Raw genomic sequence first — 6,607 nt, forward strand, 5'->3', positions numbered from 1 at the left:
GAAACTCAAATGTTAGAATTTAATTTGTGGATTATGCATATTGTTTATTCTAAATCCATGTAAATTCAAATTCAAGTCTCAAAACTCGTGATTCTAAATATTACCTCACATAAATGTTAGAAAATTAGAAAAAAAGTTATCTTTTTTGTGATTATTTTCAAATTTAAAAATAAAAAATAAAAAAATTATTTTAAAATTTAGATAAACTCTTTATTTTTTACCTTTTCAATATTAATCTTCAAAAATTAAAAATAAGTTGAAATTTTTATAATTCTTTGAAAAACTAAAAATGAGAAAATCAAATATGTTTTCCACAGCAAAATTGGCCTTAAGTTTTTATTATATTTTCACTCCATTATTAATAAGAATAATTTTTTATTTAAATATGAATAAATATAAATAAAGGCAACATGTTTGTCGCAACGTCCTGAAGAAGAGTCCGGAATGGCAAGAGATAATATATATTGAAATTTGAATGGAGTTGCCACTAATCTATTATTTACCTTGGTGTGGTTAAAACACCTATTTAATACTCATTGATTGGTCTTTAGACTATTCTTAGGTCAATGAACTAATAATCTCAGTCTACTTTACCAGAGTTGGGATTGGGAGTTTAGTTATGCAAGGGGAAGGTATCAGCACCACTACACACCCGTTCTACAAATGGTACCTAATTAATTATGAATTATCCCTAAATTGAATTTTGATGAGCTTTAATTAACTTCTTCAAAGTAAAAAAGAAAACAAATGAACCAAATAAATAAATAAATAAATAAAAGTAAACAAATAAATTAATTGATAATTTTTTAAAAAAAAAAAAGAAAAAATCACAGTGTGAGAATGTCAAAGAAGACCTCTAAATGAGGAGATCTTGTTAGATAAACCCCCCTTATAGCTAATAGAGATGAGGTTTGAGATACCTCTTGACCCTTTTTGAAATCATTGGGATGCACCCATAAAAAAACAAGTAAAATCATAAAAAACAATCTTTGAAAACATTATCAGATTTTTCAAAAGCTTTTCAAAATTTTTTTAAAATTTTTCAGTGATTATTTTCTCATTTATTTGGTATTTTTATTTTTCCATTTTTTTATTCCAAGCCAAAATAATTCAAAATATTTTTCTTGACTTCAAATTTTTTTTTCCAAAATTTTCTCTATTTTCCTTATTTTTTGTGACTTTTTCTGCTATTTTTAAAATTCTAAAACTAATTAAACATATTTAAATAAAATAATAAATAAAATAAAATAAAAATGAAATATATATATATATATATATATATATTAAAAAAATAATGGTTCGGATTTGAACAGGGTCAATCGGTTCAATTAAATTGAACTGATTCAAACCTAGTGGGTGTCACGTGTCCACCCACCGTGGTGACACATGACATCTTTGTTTTTTAAAATTTTTGATCACATCACCTTGACACATGTCTCTGTCTGGTTGCCTCCCTTTTTACTTTTTTTTTTTTTTTAAATTTTCGAAATAAGGTGACGTCACCTTGATATGTGTCAACACTAGTTAGCCTAGATCATAAGACATAGATTGATGATGTGGTGAAGTTTTGATTGTCCAAAGAAAACACAGAATGAACGGCCGATATTGAGCCATGTCGCCCTTGGGATACTTGACCGAGAACGTGCCACATGCCATCACGCGGTGGTGGCGCATGGCCCACCACCCCAAATATAAAATCCCACATTTTTTTTTATTTTCTCATTTTTCTTCTTCTTGTTCTTGTTCTTGTTCTTCTTGTTCTTCTTCTTCTTCTTCTTCTTCTTCTTCTTCATGACCTCTTGGACTTGTTCTTCTCTCTCTCTCTCTCTCTCTCTCTCTCTCTCTCTCTCTCTCTCTCTCTCTCTCTCCTCTCTCTCTCTCTCTCTCTCTCCTCTCTCTCTCTCTCTCTCTCATTTCTCTATTTTCTTCCTCTATTTCTTTGTTCTTTTTCTTTTATTTTTTCGTTGATTATCTTAAAAACACAGCTAGTTGGGTAGCTGTAGGAGAAAGTTTTGGGCAGTAATAGACCACATCAAGGGCATGAGTGTGAGTCGAAGCACCATTCGTGTATCAACACATGCATAAATGATCTCATTTTCCATCTAAATTTAAAAGATAAATGGAGAGAAGGTAATGAGATCTGGAGTAGCTTGAGACAACACTAGTGTTTGATGTGATGATTCGAGAATGGGAATGAACACGCAACACCCTTATATAGGCAAAGGGGTTGTGGTTCTTCTTCATGAGATAACACTGTGTTTGTGCATGCATGTTAGAGGAAGCTAGCTAGGCAATCCAAACGCACATGTGCCCCTTTTTCCCTCTATTTAATTGTTCTTTTTATTTTATTTTCTCAATGATTATCTTATTTTTCTTGCAGATCTAAACCATACGAGGAATCAAGCCCCAGATCTGCTTAAAAAAAAAAATGCAAGATGAGTATCCTCTCTCATATGCTTTTCATTTTTTCTTAAATCTCATGTTTTGAGTTTGAATTGGATCAAGTTATGGGTGTGTTGGCTCACTCTGAACTTAATGTGTGGACTCGGTTAGTTAGGTGACTCAGTGAGGCAACTCACTGTGTCACGCCCTGAACCCAATAATGGGACCCAGGGGGTGAAAAAGTAACCTAACATGTCCCTGTATCATACAAGATCAAGATACAGTACAATGAATGAGGGTCCAACCCCGTGGGATTCTCCAGCACCCTATACACATTCACATACACATCCAGAATATACACAGCGGAAAAATGGTCTTCCTATACATGTTCTGTACCATACCAGAGTCTATACAAAGGAGTCAACTTCACAGAAATACAATACAACTTGGGTTTCAGCCAAAACCACCAAAAGACCACCTAGTACAGTCCTAGTACTTACCTAGGTACTTCCCGCGGTACACCAACACTATGCTCCTACACCAGGATGCTAGTTCAAGTTACTCAAAGGACCTAAAAAATATGTACGTACAGCAGAGGTGAGACACCTCTCACTAAGGCAGATACAGGTTATATCGGTGTGTGGTATTTGAGTGTTATCATGACAGAAAAACATACACAGTTAAATGCAATTCTAGTACTTTCACAAAATAGTGCATACACACACACACACACACACACACATGATCAAGTAACCCGGTGTCATCACACCCTTCGGCCCAAAGCCGGCCCGCAATACTCGGCTTAGTCCTGTAGCCAGCCTACGATACACGGCGTCCTCGACACATGGCGAACCCCAGGCTCCCATGGCATCGTACCGGTACAAACTAGTGCATCCACACCCTTTGGTGTTCAGCTGGTAAGGCTCACGCCCTCAGATATAGAGTCAGACACTTTTACCAACGTGGAAAGCGATAAAAACACGCCCTTGGATATAGAGCCGGACACTCTTTCAGTACCTGGAACAACTTGGAACCCGGTTCTTATTGCATTTCATTTTAAAACACAACCATGCATGCTCATATAACCAAACAAACCACACCCATTTAGTAATCCATATATCATAAATTTTCAAACGTGCATAGTTTAACAAAGTCAAGGCACGACCATCTCTAACATAGCACATAACACAATATACCAACGGTTTTCCAACAAAACTAGGGAATGCAACCAAGTACCCCCTTTTTCCCAAAAACTGTTACATAAAAAACCTATAATTTTACCCGTTAGACTTCCCCAAATAAGTAACCAAAACACACACAGGACCGTGAACCATAGTTCTACCAAGTCCGATTTCAAAAATAACCAACATAAACTGAATCCCCTTACCTTACCCTTAATGAAAAATCCCAAACTCCAACGCCCCTAAACCACGAACTGAGTTCCAAAACCTACATACCATAACACAGAATATACTCACAAACCTATTCTCTACATAACTACTGGATCAGAATTGAAAACAAAACCTTACCTCAATTTTCGAGCCAAAACTCGAAAATACCCGAATCAACGATCCGATCCATAAAATTTGTAGAGAATCCTTCTCTGATCCTCGTGGTAACATCGAATCAAAGATTCCCGCAACGTACGTCGCAAAAATCTAGAGAGATAGAGAGTAGGTTGAGTTCCTATAGAGATAGAGAGAGAATTTAAGTTTTCTTAGCTGAGAAGTAATGAAAATATCTATTTGTAGCCCTTTGACCTGACCACTCTGTTAGCTTTACCATGATCCCAAGAGTGGGGGTGAATTGGTATTTTTAAAATCTATCCCCTAGGTATTCCTCGTAATAGCAGTTTGTTCACAAACCTACGATCAATCTAGTGCAAGTAATAAAAATATATTAGAAATTAAGTAAAGCAGTTTAATTAATCATACAGGCACCAGAAAGCAATAAAGAGAGAGTGACACACAGATATGTTATCAAGGTTTGGCCAACTGCTTACGTCCCTACCTTGGCTAACCAACACAAAGATTATCACAATAACTGGCTCACTTAAATGGGTGGAACGACACCTATACAAACCAGGTCAATTAGCACAGGGCTGACCTCAACCTTTACACCAATCCTTACTGGGCTGGATTACACCCCCTCAGGCCACGCCTAAAATCTCTTAGATATACAAACAAAAGGTACAGTATAAGGGTGCTTTCGCATAAAGCAGATTTGTACCCCAAATGAGCACAATCACAAACACCACAGATGATTTAAAATGTAAGCTCAGTGTGGTCTAAACAGTTCAACTCTCAAAGATATTTTCTATCAGTGTAGTGAGTACGTGAGAGTATCAATAACAATCTGTGTATTTCAAAATATTCAATCAAATGTGTTCACATAGAATATCAAGCAAGCCTCAAGAGTATCGATCAGCAGAATATCTCAATCACATAAATATGTATATGCTTGGACTGCAAAATATATATAATCTTTACTTTCAACAAATAAAATATGAGTGAATAAATATTGCAACAAAGATCTTTCACCTCAAAAACAAATATCTCCTCAAATGATTTTCAAAATAAAGAGCAATAGATATTTGTAAATGATTTTGAAAATATTTCTCAACCAAAAGCAAATACGAGCTTCTCAGCCAGGGCTTTTTGAATTACCTAGTTCAGTCGACCAGGACCTTGGTCAATTGTTGACCCAGGTCTGGTTCGGTCGACCAGGGCAAAATGAACTGCCTGGTTCGGTCGACTGAAAGTGCACCAAGTGTGCATTTCGATTCCGTCTTGAAACATACAAACCCTATTCAAGTGCCTAACCAACATATATGAAAATGTGTGTGTCCTAGGGTCATTTATGTCCAAAATTAAGACACCGAAAAAGTCTGGTGTCAGTCGATCGAAGGGAAAACCCTAAGGTCTTTCTAAGGTCACTTTTAGTTCGTATCTGGTTTGAGCTTACAAAATAAACCATGCATGTGATGCGTGTGCTTATTACAAACCATGCAGACCAAATAGATATGAAATGCATTATAAAAAGAGATTTGGTCTTCAACTTTACTTTCTCTTTGTGCTGTCAATGTATCTGCTAATGTAGACCTGTGCATGAACTAGATATTCATTAAATACAAGATTATTTGTTATTATCAAAACCGGTAGTGATCTATAAGGTCAACATTATCCCCCTTTTTGACGATGACAAATATGATTGGCAAAATATAGGGTTAAGCCCAAGAAGGCTCCCCCTCACAATATGCATCTAATGTATTTTTTAAAATAAACCCATTATTTTTGCCCCTTTTGGCAACAGCAAAAAAGGACATTAAAATCTTAGGCAATGGGTGATTATTACATTTATGCGTGATGAATTTTGGAATGATTTTTGAAAAATTTCAGCAGAGTGCCTTTTGTAAATCGGACTTTCCAAAAGACATCCTGTATAAAAGTAACCTGTTTGAGTTGAAATTTCCTAACAATTTATCCACAACTACTCAAACAGTGCAGTATGGTCCAATTATAACAAATAAAATATGAATATGAACATGAATTGTGTAGCACAAATGAGAAGCAATATAAGCATGCAATAGAAATATGAATTGTGCACATAGTCAATAATCAACTTTCACAAAGACTAAAGAAAGAGGATAAGTCAACAATGGAACTAGTTGCTAAGACTTGGAAAATTTCCATGAAAGGGCTCCCTCTAGATTTATGAAAGTTATGAGACTTTTAAGTTTAGGACGCTTCTCTACTATGCATTAAGCCTAACTCACGTCTAATTTGTATGAATCTATCCTCGGGTAGTGGTTTAGTGAATATATCGGCGCACTGTTCATTAGTGCTTACAAACTCAAGAGCCACATCTCCTTTTTGCACATGATAACGAAGAAAATGATGTCTAATCTCAATATGTTTAGTTCGTGAATGTGACATAGGGTTTTTAGAGATGTTGATTGCACTAGTATTATCACATTTAATCAGTATTGTTTCATAGTGCAATCCAAAATCCACAAGTTGTTGTTTCATATAAAGAGTTTGGGCACAACAACTTCCTGCCGCAATATATTCAGTTTCGGCTGTGGATAAGGCAACTGAGTTTTGTTTCTTGGAGAACCAAGAAACAAGAGATTGTCCTAAGTAATGACAAGTGCCGTTAGTGCTTTTTCTATCAACCTTACTACCGGCAAAGTCAGCATCAGTGTAACTAACAATCTCAAATGTAG

Source organism: Malania oleifera, chromosome 7 (genome assembly GCF_029873635.1).
Source record: "Malania oleifera isolate guangnan ecotype guangnan chromosome 7, ASM2987363v1, whole genome shotgun sequence".
Classification (NCBI taxonomy): Eukaryota; Viridiplantae; Streptophyta; class Magnoliopsida; order Santalales; family Ximeniaceae; genus Malania; species Malania oleifera.